At 42.2% G+C, this 16,732-nt stretch overlaps 1 protein-coding gene across 1 annotated transcript in view; it reads right to left on the bottom strand.

Annotated features, from left to right (window-relative positions):
* Window positions 1-9,018, bottom strand: part of LOC111651758 (nesprin-2) — a gene marked incomplete at its 3' end in the record, with an annotated part of 39,040 nt that extends 30,022 nt beyond the window's left edge. Inside the window, exon 1 of the mRNA XM_023401797.2 lies at window positions 8,796-9,018. The remainder of the gene's footprint in view (window positions 1-8,795) is intronic.
* Between the last annotated feature and the right edge of the window lie 7,714 nt (window positions 9,019-16,732).

Consider the following 16,732-nt stretch of genomic DNA (forward strand, 5'->3'; position numbering starts at 1 on the left):
TATTGTCTTCCATGGACAAAAGGAGGCAAGCAGGGAACAAACAGCCTTTCTGTCCTCCTCAGAAAAAGAACATCAGACGGGGGACGGGACGGGGGGGGACTCAATCTCAAATATCTAATTTGGAAAGAGAAATGGTGAGAATATCTGGAGGGTGGAGTATCTACTGAGTATTAGGGGCTGCAGGATGGTGTGGTGGTGAAAGCAACATGGGTCACGGATTACAAGCGTTACAGTGCTTGAAACAAAAGGAAACCATGTATTTGGAGAAATTTCACAACATGTTTTGGTGAAACAATGAATTTCTGGAACATGGATGGACAGTGGAGACTTGATCACACTGTAGAAGTTTGACTTTCTATGAACAGCACTTTTCTGTTAAAATACCAGAGATTTAAGCTCCGCTGCAATGTAGCAAATGTGTGTTGTTGTTGCTGGAGTGGTTGCTCGGGCTCATGGTTACTGCAGTAAAGGCCACTCCAAATGTTCTACCAAACCAAAGGATAAAAGGGCCTGATTTTGTCATTTTGCTTATTGTTTTTCAGTTAAACACTGGGACGCTTGTCACTTCCTGCTGCCATATATTGTACTGCAGAGTGGATACTGTAAGGTAGCTAAAGAAAAACGTCTGAATATTTTGCTGATACATGCAACACTTTGCCAATGACTTTTTTTTGATGGACATCACAACTTTAACAGTCCAGCTTCTGCTTCAGATTCAAACCAAAATTCAAAAAGATAATTAGTGTTTTAAGTATAATAGTAAAACAATTAGTATTTTATTGTGTCCTTGTCGATTTGACCAACCATAAACATGCCACATTCAAATAGTCAAAGTTTATTAATATGTGATTGGTTGGTCTGGCCATATAAAAACTGGATACAGCGTGGAGAGCAGTTACTTCACTATCGTTTCACTTCATCAGTTTCTTACACTCTGGTTACCAGTCTGCCTTGCTCACACTCAGTGACTTGACACCAATGAGAATGACCTGGTTTTAGTTTTAGTTCATCCATGAGAGTTGATCTCTAGATCTAGATCTTCACACATTCAAGATGTAGCGATTAGCTAGTTAGTGTGTTAGTGTTAGATTCAGCATTTACACTTATGTATTAGTAGATTCTATGGCTTCAGTTTTACAAAACATATAACAGTGAAGGTTATAGAGTCCTAAAGAACACTCATGGAGGACCCAGGTAACAAGTCTTGGACTCTGGCACTTAGTGACCAGTCAACATCTCTAAATGCCCCCCCCCCCCCAACCAAAGCAGTGTAGAACCAGGCCTAAATACAGGCTTGAAATGGGTGTGTCTGTCCACCTGACTACTCTACTCCGTCAGCCTTCATTAAAAAGGCACCACATGAATGGTTTTCCTGCAGATTTCCCTTTAAACAGCAAAGAAGCTGATCGCTTCACTTGTTTACACTTATTATGATTTGTTCATAAAAATTAATGAGGCCATGGTGTTGATAAAAAAAAAAGCCATGTGTAACACCTTTAATAGAGCGGGTAGACTGACTGTGTAGTGAAACAGAGCCTTTATCACATTATAAATCATCATAATTATATTCACCCTGAGGAAGTTCTTAGCACAGGCCACTTAGTTGTTAACTTACTGGCTTTATTTGGCATTTTGAACCCAGCTTTTTGATTGTAAAGACACACTGAGGTGTTGTTTCTCACGCTGTGACCTTAAAACCACCAACAACATACCTTTTACTTCGCTTTGTAAAAATGTTTAAACGCAACATTACTCCTGTTGAAATACCACAACAGCATAGAAACACTGGTCTTATCAGTTCCCCAGTTGATTTATAAAAGCAAATCAGACAGATATGACTTTATACTTCCGAGCTCAGTGATTATGTCAAATTTGGTTTCAGGCAAAACGGGACTTTGAAATTTCTAAAGGTGTCAGAGGAGCCTTTTCACTGCACAGATCTTAATCTCATGACCCAAATACGTTAACGTTTCTCCAGAGATTTGAATGTTAAACTAACTAATCTGGAAGTGGCGTCACGAGGCGGCAGAGAGCAGTGAATTATACGGAGTGAACGGAGAAAGTGTTTGAGTTTTGGATAATCAGAGAGGATCACAGACACAGAGGAGAGTGAGGCTCTGATGAGGACATACATTTCACTGTAAAGACTACAGTCATGTTCATGAGTTTAACACTAACAGTTATTGTTTTTATTGCCATTACATCTGCAGAACTTCGGGATGATGATGACAGGGACTGGGGCATGAGCACAGTAAGAGGCCGCCCTGTATCACTCCCATCTCTCCAGAGATGCCCCTCTTCCACTGGTGGATGGTGCCGACTCCCATTAGATTTGACCCCCATGACCTTTCCTTCCACACCACGCTCAAGACACTTACACTTACTCATTTGCCCCCTGATTTCGAGTGAAAAGCACAGTAAGCAATGAAAGAGTTGAAACGTCCAATGCACAACACAATGCAGTGTAGTTCCACCTTTTTCTTGACGTCAACAGGAAAGTGATGTTTGAAGCTTTAAAGATCCAAAAACACGTCAGTCGACTTCCTTGGTTCCTCAGCAATACACCCAGTCAACTGGATGAGCGAGAAAACAGACGGACAGACGGAGAGAGACTCCTCCATTCATAGTTAGATGGGTCAGATGAAGACTACCTCATTTCCTCAGAACAAAGACAAGATACCTTAAAACATGAGAGAGGTAGATTTCCAACCCTAAACCACAAATACAGAGTCTGGTCCACTTGTTTCCTTGATACTATAAATGAAATATTTACTTGCAGGACGAGCCCAGAGAAGACGAGTCGTGGCGCCCTCACCTGATTTACATTTGTCAAAAAACAGATAAACAGACACAGGTAGAGGTTACTCACTCTCACCAGAGCCATAATCAAGCATGGCCATTCAAGCTGCGCCGGCATGGCACTAATGTTTCCCAGTGGACAACACAGCACAACAAAAGGCAGTGTTTATCTTGATGATATGTTGGAGGTGTGCTGGTTCTTACAGACCACAGTAACAGCCCATCATCGGCATCTCTTCATCCACCCGCTCACTGTGGCTGTTTCTGCTTCTCCTGCTCCTGTGTGCAACACTCACACTGCTGCACTGCTGAACTGGGTGACAAATCCCAGCAGCTACTTCAAAATAAAAGTCTCTCAATGATTCACCAATACCAAGCTTTTGATGTGAAGAAGCAGGAGCAGGAAATGTGTAGTTTGCATTATTAGTAACTTCACACAGCTCCAATACAGATGTCAGAGAGTGAAAAAATAAACGGTAACAAAGCTGATTTGTAGGAATAATACATTTTATTGGATGTGAAACATACCAGCTAATGCAGATTCACCAGGAAAACATCTTTGTCTGCGTTTTTAAATGACTTTTACAGGGACTAATGTTGCCTGTATGAAATTACTGACTGGGTGAATTCACTCCGAGGGACAAATAAAGCTCAGAGATGATGGTTGAAGCAATGAAAGACAATGTTTCACTGTAGAGAAACACCGCTTTAAAAACAGCCCAGGAGGAAAATCTGCTCTGCCGGTGCCGAGGCACAAAACCAAACAACCACAGAGCCAGAGAGGAAGCCCGGTTTGGTCTGGTCTGATTAGACGGATTCATTTGGCTCAGTTTTAAAGTAAAAACCAGACTGGCCATTAATTGTTTGACGTTTCCTTTGCAAATTAGGATCATCTCTCACTACAAACCAGGCTAACCTTCTTTAGCTCCACCCAGCAATCCAGCTGACCCTCCATCTGTTTCACAACTATACAGTATAACCAGGTTAGCCCGATATGGCCCCAGTTTAGTAAGGCCAGCTAGACCAATCAGGCCCTCTGTTACTGTGGAAACCAAGCTACTGTATAAGCAAGGCCACCTACTTAGCTCTGATCCTGAAACCAGACAACACCTCTGTCTGTGGTTTAGCCTGGCTCAGGGGGGGATGGGGGGTGCAGTTAGCCCCATTTAATTCTTCTGCTGATGGGTTTTGTGTAGATAACACTGGCCCTGTAACAAGAACCATGCCAGCCCAGTTTGACCCTGTTTATAGTATTGGGTGACCTGGGTTGGCCTTGGTAAGTAGATCAGGATTGCCTTGTTTGCTTCAGCTTCTGTTCTGCGTTGACTAGAAGTTAGACTAAACTGACTGCCCCTCTTCAGCAAAGCAGACATGCCTTATTTTTTCCATATTCAGAGCAACATTAGTCCTCCATAAAAATATACCCACTCATCGATCCATCCAATGAGGTCACTGTGTTGACACAGCAGGGGTCCTGATTCAGAAGACTCCAACAACAATATCATCCAGTAAATTACAGCACTGAGGCTGGAGTACTAAGAATTTTCTTCAGATTTGTGAGATGTGCTCTTCCTGGCCCTGTCTGGCCCTGTTTGGCCCTGCTTGGCCCTGCTTGACCCTGCTTGACCCTGCTTGGCCCTGCTTGGCCCTGCTTGGCCCTGCAGGTGGCAGGCTACCCGAGTGTGTTTCAGTGCAGCAGGTAACAGCAGCCATAAAGTTGAAGGAAGCAGGCTGTTTAATGGTGTAATAACATTATGTGTTGTTATGGCCATCAGAGGGGACATTAGCCCGCAGGTGTTAGCTAGCTGAGACTCAGAGCGGCCTGTTGCCTCAGGGGGGTGGAGCCTCAGGACGTAATAAAGGTAATGTGAGTCATAATGAAGCCCGGCGGCCTCAACAACACTAATAAAACACACTAATGCCTTTGAAAACAATCTTATCAACTCCTGCTGTGCTTCTTCTCCTCTCTGTTCCTGCACACTCAGCTTTTCATCCGTGCTTCCTCTTCCTCCCACACCTCTCTGACATCTTACTGTTTTCAAGCAAATTCACCTCAGGGTCTTTCTTACTCCTGCTACTGTCAGGAGATTCACTGATGCCACTGCCACTCGCAAGTCCTGTCATCCAACCTGCATGAAAATCTGAGCGAACATGTTTATCACCAAAACAAAATACGCTGTTCAGAGAACCATCAGTGTTTGATCAGAGCAGATGTATACTGTGTGCAAGAGCGGAATTGTTTAGTTGATCAAAAGAAAAGTAATCTTTGACAATTTTAATAACAGAATCATCATTAGAAAGCAAAAATGACAAAGATTTGCTGGTTCAAATATGAAAACAAACCTGCTTTACTCTGTCATGAATGAAAGTAAACAAAAACAATGATACCATGAGCCGTGGGAACCTGTGATGTTCATTTTCTGACATTTAAGACCAAATAATTAATAGAGTAATAATTTTTCATACTAATCAATGGAAATAATCATTATTTTCAGCCCTACTGTCAAATGCAACATGACATTCAAGATAACTATAGTTCACCACAGTTCCAGGTGGGAACTGGGTCAAACAGATCTCCTCTCAGGTAACTCTACACATCCACTACAGCTCAGGTCACCGTTACACACCACAGGCTGTAGTGAAGCCGTAGCCACGGTTACGTGACGTGACACAGTTACACTGTAAAAGCTGCAGGGGATCTCACCTGAGCTCAGTGACATCATTTAGGTTCCAGTTACACTGCAGCCATCCCTCTCAGGGTCCATACAGGACGTGACCTGTGCACATAGCGCAGTGAACCAAGGGCCACAGCGACTGGAAAGATGAGGCCACTCCGCACGCACAATAGTCCTCTAACACGTGAACACCCGAAACCAACCAGTACCTAAACTAGAATACTAATCTGCTCCAGGTTTGCTGTTCATTATATTATATACAGTAATGCGTTATATGTGTATATAAAATACATCAATACAATACAAAATCTACAAATGCCAGATGAACAATTTCAGTTTTCAATATGCATCAGTGGCTCGCTGCCAAACAATTGTAATGTTACAGTTAAATCCAAACTTATTAAGTAGTTGAAACACAGATTGGTGGTCTGGCAGTTGTTGTTTTATTGCTTCTGGGAGCATTAATCCGGCTTTGGCAGCTACTACAACTCTGAGGGCCCCATCGCTTCATGTGCAACTGTTTTTGCTAGTTTCAGCCAGACTAAGTTGTCATTTTCAAATACACTTGCGCCCATTTGAGCACCCATGGGTGCGTTGGTCTTAAAATGAGGTGTAGTCAGGCACATTGTCAGTGCATTGTTGTCTGGAGGCAGCGGAGAGCAGAAGTCTGTGGCCCCGTATTTCACTGTTATGTTATGGGTGAAGTATCAAGACGGTAATCCACTCTGCACCTTTATAATAGCAATCAGCCACGGTGCAACACACCTGGCTTTTAAAAGGAATGAGAGAAACTGAGTTTCCCTTTTCAAACCCTTTTGAAGCGTGCAGCGGCAGGCATACCGGAAACCGGTTATCATGGTTACAATAATAAACATGCAGACTGTACCAACTAGAGATGGGAATTGATAAGATTTTATTGATACAAATGCCATTATCGATTCTGCTTATTGATATGATTCTTTATCGATTCCTGTGGATTTTCTGTGTGGAAAAAAGTAGGCCTGTACAGGTTTTCAGTGTCAACAACGCAAATTTTATTATGAGTCTCTGAACACTGAACAAGACAGATAACCGCTCTGTAGTTGTTCAATCCCTCGAGGAGGGGGTGGCTGTCTAACTCTTTAGGTCTGCCTTGTGTTCATTTACAAGAAAAGAAAGGAAGAAAAACAGAAAACAGCTCTCAAACGGGAGCTGGCTCCCATCGTTCGCTTAAAAGAGCCGGCTCATTGGCGACCGACACATCACTAATACGTACCTTCACTGCTCTGCTGAGACTGGGAAGCACTCACTGACCGGCAGTGTAGAGCATCAAACACATGGCACTCCTGATATTTAATGCCGTAATATGTCTACAAATGTTTCAGCATGTTGCTGGTGTTTACACCACTGCTTGAAATCTTAGTGCTACAGACACTGCACGTTTTGCTGTTAGCGTCATTTTGTGTGAAATTAAGCCACAATTCCTCGACTCCTTCGTTGCTGTTCGCACTGACTGCTTCTCGCAAGAGCGTGACGTCATTGCTTTGTAAGGCACACGGAACTAAGTGGAAGGCATCAATAAGGGAATCGTTAAGCATAAAGGCAAATGATGTTGATGGATCGAACCAGTTGGAACCGATTCTCAACTGGAACCGATTCCCATTCCTAATACCAATAGCAGCGTACCTAACTTCAATGCCACGGTTACTATAATAACAGTCATGGCTTGGTTAGGTTTAGGAAAAGATTGTGATTTGGGTTAAAATGTGTGCTTCCTCAACATTAGATGATCTTTGTTGTCATGGTTACAATAATAACAGCTACTTTCACATGGGAATGGAACAGCGCTCTCCTGTGTCATATTCATCCATCCATCACAACCTCCTCCTGATGTGGACGTTGTCTCTTTAAACTACGTCACTGCACTTTTCCTTTTGCTTCTGTCAGAAATACTACGACCACTAGATGTCGCCTAGCAACAAAACGTAACTATGGGTCATAACAACCTGCTGCACAGACGACCTGGGGGCTCAGTCTCATACAAATAATCTACAAGCACACTAGAGGCTGGTTGGTCATTTGAGTTATTAGCTAACAAGGTGAAATAAATAAAAACACTTGCAACACTGATGTAAGTCGAAGCCGTGAACAGTGTGATTTCAGTGATCAAAGTGTTTGTTTAAGGATCCACCAGACATCACGTGAACTCACAGACTCCAACACTCGGACATGTTTGTCTCCTGGGTTCAGGTGTGGCAGAGGATCAGTGTGCCGTCAGGCGCCCACAACAGGTCAGAGCGTTGTTGCGCTGTCACTGGGTGGAGAAACAGTTGCACCACTGCGACACATTCCTACAGTAATTGTTGTTCCAGTCACAACAGCACGAAGCCTGAAGACACAATCAGTGTAACCAAACAGCATCTGTTAGTCTTTGTTTATAGGATGAGGTAGATAAAGAGGAGCTGGGTTCAGAGGGGGAGTAAAGAATCAATGGAAATTCAGTGTTTCCCCTAGAAAAAATGTATAAAATATTATTATTATTATTATTATTCATAATATATTACTATAATCATTTATCTGTCCTCCTTGCTGCTCTCTTGCTTCTCTTTCCTCCCTCTCCTGCCCGACAGGTCTTTTTTTCTGCAACACACTTCGGTCTAAAAAGAAAAGAAAACCATCATAACAAGTTCGATAAATCTGGAGAAACACACAATCAACACGTCTTCACCTCTTTACTCTGAATTTACCCTCAGAGGAGAGGAGGAAACTTCACTACTTTCATAAAGAGTAGAACTGACTCCTCCACCATCTCCCCCGGATCACCATGCTCAATACTTGTCATTGTAGCCACGGCAACAGAGGGACACAAGAACACTATATGCACACAATCACACACCTCTCTAAACTCATATCCTGGGGGCACACAGGACAATGGATACACTCTTGACAGCCCGATGTCAATGAATGACTCTCTCTCTCTCTCTCTCTCTCTCTTCTATCTTTATCAGTACACTCACTAACATAGTACCAATGCATTACATAGGCCCCTGGCCCCGTACTCCAACCTCAACCATCACAGCTTAAACCAAGTCTTAACCTTAAACAGCAATTTTAAAGTGAGGACAGCCAACATGTCCCCATTCCCAAGGTCTACACTCAAACTGGTGCTCACAAAGATAGAAGTACACACACACACACACACACACACACACACACACACACACACACAACAAACAACACATGCACGCAAACCGGAAAACAAACTGAAAGCAAGTGGAAACTGTGTGTAAACCAGGAGAAGCGAACGTGACCTAATTAACGTCTGAATGATGGTTGACTTACCTGCTGGTGGATGAGCTCATCCCGGGAAACTTGGAAATGTGAAAACACGTCCGAACAGGTGGGAAAAAGCAGTTCAAACACTCATGTCCACTTCCGGTGACTCAGGTGAGGTTTCGAGCTGTTGATCGGCTGATTCAAGCTGAGAGATAAAAAAAACTCACCTGCAGGAGAATTACCTGAAACCTGCAGCAGGAAAAACAGAGAGAGGAGAGCAGCGGGTAACACGAGCCTACCTGCTGCAGGTAGTTTAGAGGCCACACCCTCTCTGAACCTGTCCGTGCGCGCGCGCGGACACACCTGCAGCTGCACACGTGCATCACGCTCCTGTGGCTCGGTGATTTTATCTGTGTACCACTTCCGCCAATGTGTCCTAGTCCCAGCCTTCACACAGAATACAGAGCAATACACTTTAATTTCACTTATTTATTTATATACTAAAATGTATTTATTCTTTAGTTTATTTGTGGTTTAATGATTCCTCAAACTGTCGGTGCGTGCATAAAAACAGGAGTGAAGGAGGCATTCAAAGGGAGATCATTTTGGAATGGGATGCAGCCCTGCTGGCCTGGTCATCAAACCATAAACAGATAAAACTCCACCATCCATGTCAGTGCTGTAAACATGTGGATTCATTTTTAATTAGAAAACACACTGACTCCAACACACGTCCTAATGCAGTACTCATCATTACAGCAATAATGATAAAGCTTATTCATACATCTCAAATCCTTAGAAGGAAAATTCAGGACAAAAAAAAAAACAATATAACAATAGAATCAAATAGAGTAACACAGTAAAATGAGATAAGGGTGAAACAAGTCAAATGGGTGAACATAGAAGTGAAATCAGAAAATGTCATTCAGAAAATGCCATGTCAGATTAGGGACAGCCTGCAGGTCAGAGGTCAAATGTCTCCCAGTCAGAGGTTGACAAAGTACAGAACTCTATTACTTTAGTCAAATATTACTCCAATACAATAAATGTTAACTTGAGTTAGAGTACTGGAGTACTTTTAAAAATATGATAATAATAATAATAATAATAATAATAAAAGTGTGTGTGTGTGTGTGTGTGTGTGTGTTTGTGTGTGTGTGTGTGTGTGTGTGTCAAACAGACAGTAGAACGTGTAGTGGAGTAAAAGTCAGAAGTTTACAAAAAAAGTCTTCTCAAAAAATATAACATGCAATGTAATATAATGCAGTTTGTTCCTGTGCACCCTGCTCCCAACAGAAGAACTGTTGAATTCTCTAAAAATGTATACTGATTTACATGTTTCATGTTTTATTCATTCAGTCAGTTGTTAAACGTGTGTTTGTGGTTTAGTCTTCCAGCTTTACTGAAGCATTAGTATCTGAGTCTCTTGGCATCTCTACTGCTTTAATTCAATTTTATTGATTTATACAGTCTGACATCACAAATCACTATTTTGCCTCTGGGGCTTTAAAATCTGTACAGCACACCTTCAATCTTAGACCCTCAGATCAGATAACCACTGAACCACTTCTCCTGAACCACCAGAGAGCCACGTGTCATCTGAAGTTTTATTTCTACAGCCAAAAATCACAGTCGTGTCTCCAGGATCAAAGACCTGACATACCTTCAGTCACCCGTGGGTCCAGAAAGGTCCCAGTTAGGACTCACACATTAACCCAGTCTGTTCACCACACTGCCAATTAATGCAGCTCTGCTCTCTAAACTCTATAAAGTTTCTGATGGAGGATTTTCCATGTTTTATTCATTCAGTTAGTTCAACTGTTTTTCCTCTGGAACTCATAAACTCCAGTCAACAAATTAAACTGTCTCAGAACTTGATTTGAATTATTACAGTTTTATGTTCCGATATAAAGTTCATCGGCTGTAAATAAAGATGGACAGCTTCTGTGACGTCACCCACAGGTTTCTGAAGAGCGGTTTTGAAGCTCAGAGTGAGCTGCTCCATCGTCACCATTTTGGCAGTGTCTGACTCCGCCCCTAACTCCCCGCCAATCCAAAAATGGAGAGAGAGGAGGAGCGTGTGTGGAGCCAACACTTCGGTGCATGTCGGTTTGTGGCGAGTATAAACTCCCCCACCTGTCACTCAAAAAGGCCACGCCTTCAATTACACACAACTTTAGGCCTTAATAAAATGTAAACAGGTGAGTTATACAGCGATAAGCCACAACATTATGACCACTGACAGGTGAAGTGAATAACATTGATTAACAATGTGTTGGCTTCATTTTTCAGGTGATACAGATAAAGATCAACATTCTGTTCCAAAGCCCTCTCCACACTGACAGGGATTAATTTAGGCTGTTAAACCTGTATGATATCATGACCTCAGTGTTAACCCTGAACCTGCAGCAGCTCATTTTATTAATTACACCTGCCACATCTCAAAATGTCTGCTGTGAAAAAAGCTGCATCATGGTCTTTTGTGCAAACTGAAGGTTTGATATTGTCTTCTGGTTTAACCATGACTATAAAGAGCTGCAATAATCCTGATATAGAAATGTAGGAGTGTGTATAACCTCTGTCAGCATGAGAATAGAAGAACCAGATGTTCCAGCTGATTGAAACACAGCTGGAAAACTCATGTGACTTGTTTGTTAAGATGATTTCACCGTCAAAAATGACAGCTGAGTTTCAAGTAGCAGGTTTGAAACTTATTAAAACAAATAGATACAATATCACTGAAACAGTCATGAGGAGAGGTTGATGAGGTTTCCTCTCTGTACGTCTCTGCTCGGTTGGGAGTCACATTTCAAAATACTACCTGACACCTCCAGCTGTCACACTGCTGCTGAGCTCTCGCTGTGTAACAGATACGTCCTTGAGAGGTGCCATCAGGGATCCAACAAGATGGCTGAAATACAAAACAGAGGACTGAAATGTGCTGACACTGACACTAGAAAAAAAACTACACTTATATATGCACATTATGACGTTATCTCATATTGATTTTATGTGTTTTACATATCTGCATAAAATGAAATAGCATAAATGACAATAAAAATAGCTGTGTCCCAATTCAGGGGCTGCACCTTTCGGAGAGTCCATCCTAAACCTGGCCCACGGAGGATTTCTGCTTTTGCATCATCAGCTGTGATCCTGAGGCTCTCTGTCGGAGCTGTTTGCTGCCATATTATTTTCTTTACAGGCAAACATGCTCAGTACTGCTCACATGCACATGCACACATTACAAACACATTAACCAAATGAATTCCTGGTTTTTATACACATGTGTGACACGCGTGGGTCATTAGCATATATGCAGACGAGTTCACGCACACACTCCTCTATAGACTGGTGCAGTGAGTTTATCTCTATGCAGTATGTAAATGGGGCCTGGTATTGTGGGACAGTTACGTAAGCATCATATTTCAAAAATCTTTAGCAGGAAATTACATAAGCTGCTGGTTGTATGGCTATTTACAGCCACGCTGAGCGACGCGCTGCCGAGACAATCGCACCAAGACAATGTGCTGGATTTATGGCTGCGAGTAAAGAGGGAATTTAACGCTGAACACAGGCCAAGGAGCTGGTGAATTTGGGCAGACGACTGCTTAGTTCATCACTTCCACCAGTCATTTGGAAGAGTTTGTGTCTGTTTGTAATGATCCACAGTATCACACATAGATCTCAATCACAGCTAGTGAAGCCTCTGCTGTACACTGGAAACTATTGTATTTTGACTCCTGAGTCAGTCACTTCCTGGTTGGATCTGATGTTCCACCAGATTCCAAGTGGACAGCAGAATTTCATTTGGATGAAGGGAGAAACCAAATCTTATTTTGGATGGGACACTCTGCTCTGCTTTCTGATATTGGCCTGAACCAGCTGTTTACATAAATGTCTTGCCAAGTGCAGCTTTAAGTAGCCATCGAGTTGAGTAGATGACGCTGTCTCACACTCTGTCTGGCTGACCTTCAGCTGGTGCTGGCGATAATTCATGGATCTCTGAGGAATTCTGTTTGACCATGTTTGATGTGCTCATTTCTGATTCTCAGTTTTGGATTTAGCAGCTAAAAAACTCTAAAAGAATTCTTGAATGAACTAATTAGGAGAAATTCTGTTGTGAATCTCTATTAGTACGTCAGCCTCACAGCTTTTACTGAGGACATTAAGGAAACATCAGTTGTACATATCTGTCTTTCTCCACATGGAGAACAGACAAACTGTCTGTTTGTCAGGTCTTAATGTCTCCCTCTAGTCAGACATGTCTTTTGCTTGTTGCTGCTTCAGGTGGGTATTTGACCCTCTCTGAGCAGAGTGATGTGTGCAGAGGGTTTCTCTGCACTCGCCTTAAAATATCCCTTTAAGATGAGAATGTAGGGGCATCATTTTGTGACATCACAGCTATTTCATAAGCTGGTCTTGTGTCTAGGGTTGCAACCTTTGATATATGAAAAACTGGGAGACTTAAACAATCCATCTGTTTTTTTTTCACATTTTTTGGGGGGCAGTTTTTTTGCTTTTATTTGACAGGACGGTAGAAGTTGACAGAAAATGCAGGGACAGAGAGCAGGGGAATGACATGCAGCAAAGAGTCAGCCAGGAACTCACTGCTCAGGGAATCTGCAGCCATTTAGTATGCACTCTAACCACTTGACTGTCGGGCTATCACAGGGTTGAGGACGTGGGTGGGAGTTACTGGGTAATAAAGTAAATTGGGCAGTGTTGTATCTGTTTTCATACGTTTACAGACACAGGATTGGACATAACCAAGAAAAAAAACAGAAAAGTAGTTGAAGGAATGAGGAATCAGTTTCTTTTTGACACTATGAAATCCTGCAGTAGAAGTGTGCATTTTCACAAAAACTGGGACAATGCGTTTCCCAGGAAACAATATTCATTTTCCGGGACAGTCGCTCAAAAAAGAACAATCCTGGGAAAACTGAGATGGGTGGCGGGAGCTCGGAGTTGAGCTGCTGCTCCTTCACTTCGAAAGGAGCCAGTTGAGGTGATTCAAGAATCTGATGAGGATCCTCCTGGGCCCCTCCTGCTGAAGGTCTTCCAAGTGCGTCCAACTGGTAGCGGACCCCCGGGTTCACCCAGAACACACTGGAGAGATTATATATCTCATCCAGCCTGAACGCCTCAGGATCCTCCTGGAGGAGCTGCAGAGGGACGTCTGGGCTGTCACCGTGACTCGACTCCGGATAAGCAGCAGAAAATAACCCCAAGATTTACATATTGGTAGATTCTGTATGTTTCATTGATGGAGACAGATTAGATGTCATTTGAAGAGTTTATCGAACTCTCATGTGGAAAGACCATCAGACAAATTATTACTCCAAGCAGAGCGTTTTCATATATTCTTTAAAGTTTACAACTATAGCTTCAGGACTGTTGTTGGACAAATGATGTTTCATTTTAGAAAAATTCTGTGGGTGATTTTCTTATATGGATTTTAAAAAAGCTTTCAGTGCAAAGTAAGGTATCTAAGATATGTCAGTATCGGTTCTTAAACTCAGGTGTGCTGGCAGCCGAAGCATAATATCTTTCAAAGAATACAAACTCATGGCTGAAACTGCACCACAACTCACATGGACCAGGGCCTAAAGCACATTTTCTTCAATGTGTTTTTGCAACATTTTCTTTAACACCAAAGTCACAGGTTGTTCACAGCTGTCACATGACTTTAACTTATCGAAAATGTTTTAAAATCAATTTTAAAACAGTGTTTTAAAAATGAAAACGATCTCTGTTCAGACATCCGCTTTAGCGCCGTATTAGAAATAATCTTAGTCCATACTAACAAGCCTGAAAATGCATATCACATGACCATTCAGGTACACTGGGCATGCGCCTGATGGTGGAAGAAGGAAGCAAGGAAGTAAACGTAGCAAAAGAAATGCATTTTTAAACTAATATGTATTAGTGTGGATGAAGTAGAGATCACCATAAAGTTCACTTCTGCATCTACTTGAGATGTGTCTTGTTGGTTGTTTGCTCTGCACTTTGGTAACCACGGCGTTGAGTAGATGTGTTCCTAAGATGGCCGATAGATATGCAACGGCTCATTACCTTCCCTTTGGTTTTGTTCGCTAACATAAAGCAGAAGGCCTCCTACGACGGTGCGTGTGGCGTTTTCAACAGCTGATTAACCTCACTTGGGTCTAAGTGGCCAAAGAGCTAAGCAGGCACACTTCTCTTTGCCCTCTCAGTAGCTTAATTTGTTGGACTGGGTTTAAGCAGCCATTGAGCTAAGTGGGAGCAGTTCTTGGATGGCGAGTAGAAGCTTTGCAGTCATTGTGGAGCTGCGGAGGATTAGCTGATGGCAGAGTAATGACAGATGCATCTCTTGGCCTCAGTGAAGACGTTGTGCATGGTTCACTGAGCTAAGACCGCTGAGAGCAGGCTCAGGAGGGGATAGCCTGTGAGAGCATTAGCAGCACAGTCTGCTGTGGAGGGAAATATATAGGCTACTATTGGCTGAGATAAAGCTCAGAGGGTGGAGTCTGTTCTGTGGAGTGCTGTGTTGTATTAATGGTGGGGAAAATTGAGAAAATGATTGCTGAAGGAATTATCTGCATATTCTTACACTAGAACAAGAACTAGAACTACTAGAACTAATCACATCTTTCCCAGCATGCTGCATGTCATCAACCCAAAGTCAATGGACTTAGTACACACACACATACACACACACACACACACACACACACACACACACACACAGCTTACAAAATATATAGCTCATGTACATGTGTACATTTATAACAAAAGAAAATGAAGGGGGAAGAGTTCAATTATGCAGTGTTTGTGTGTGTGTGTGTGTGTGTGTGTATGTGTGTGTGTGTGTGTGTGTGTGTGTGTGTGTGTGTGTATCTCTATGATGAAGAGGGAAATGACAAATAAGGGTCAAACACTCTGTTTGTGTTGTCCTTGATGTTTACAGGTGACATTTTCTCATATTTTCCGGCATCATCCTGAGAGTGAAACAGGTAAGCAACATCACCGAGCCAACTGCTGCTCATATTTCTCTGAGAAAATAGTCAGGCAGTCAGGAGAAACAGGAAGTGCATTTGCATTTCCACCACACGTGAAGAGCCGAGATGATCGAGCAAATTTGCCTGACAACAGATCAGACAATAACACAGTTATCAGGTTACACTTTATAAGTGTCTTTAGAAAATGTAGTAATCTGGTGTTGAGATTGAGATCACGGTTCCTACTGTACCCTCTTTCCAGAAGAGGATCAACATGGCAGGAGCAGCATTTCGTTCTGGATGTTTCACAGCCCGGGTTCTGCTTTTTAACACACCACGTGATTCTTAGAAGAGTGGGAGAGCCTTCTTGGGAATGAGACAAAAAAGCATCAGTCACCATGGCTGAATATGAAAGGCTGATACGCTGCCAAACAAACCTAATGCAGGAGCGGTCAGTAAATCAACGCGCATTCACTCTTTCGTAGTGTCACAATAATACTTTCTTTTATTGCATAACAGCAACAGCAAAATAAATAAAGATCATCTTAAACAGAAAACTCGCTTTATGTCAAAACGCGGTTGAAAAATAGTTTGCCCTTCCGCTCTCTAGCCAAACACACATCCTACCTGTGCTCAGGTGACGTCTACTTATAGAGTTAACACCCCCTGACATCATCATTGCATCATCATAATCACTTTAGCAATATCACGTCAACATAAACAGCAGTATCTCATCATGATTTGATATGTAGGTGACAGCATGATTGTAAATGACTCACATGAATATGATAAATATGATATGGTATAGGTAGGTAAAACACAAATTAGTGTATTGGCTTCAACACTCCGGCCCCTAATTGACCGGTATAGGGCAATTCATACATTCATACAATGAAGCATACACTCAAGAGTCCTTTGTGGCAATATTCATGATTGTCCATAGAATTTCAAAAATAAGTAAAAACAAAATGATAATAATAATCCAGTTAATTCCAATAGTCCATTTGTAAAATAAGTTCATAA

The sequence above is a fragment of the Seriola lalandi genome, unplaced genomic scaffold, assembly GCF_002814215.2.
Source record: "Seriola lalandi dorsalis isolate HSWRI2012SDOR001 ecotype SW California unplaced genomic scaffold, Sedor1 jcf7180002053761, whole genome shotgun sequence".
Taxonomy (NCBI): Eukaryota; Metazoa; Chordata; class Actinopteri; order Carangiformes; family Carangidae; genus Seriola; species Seriola lalandi.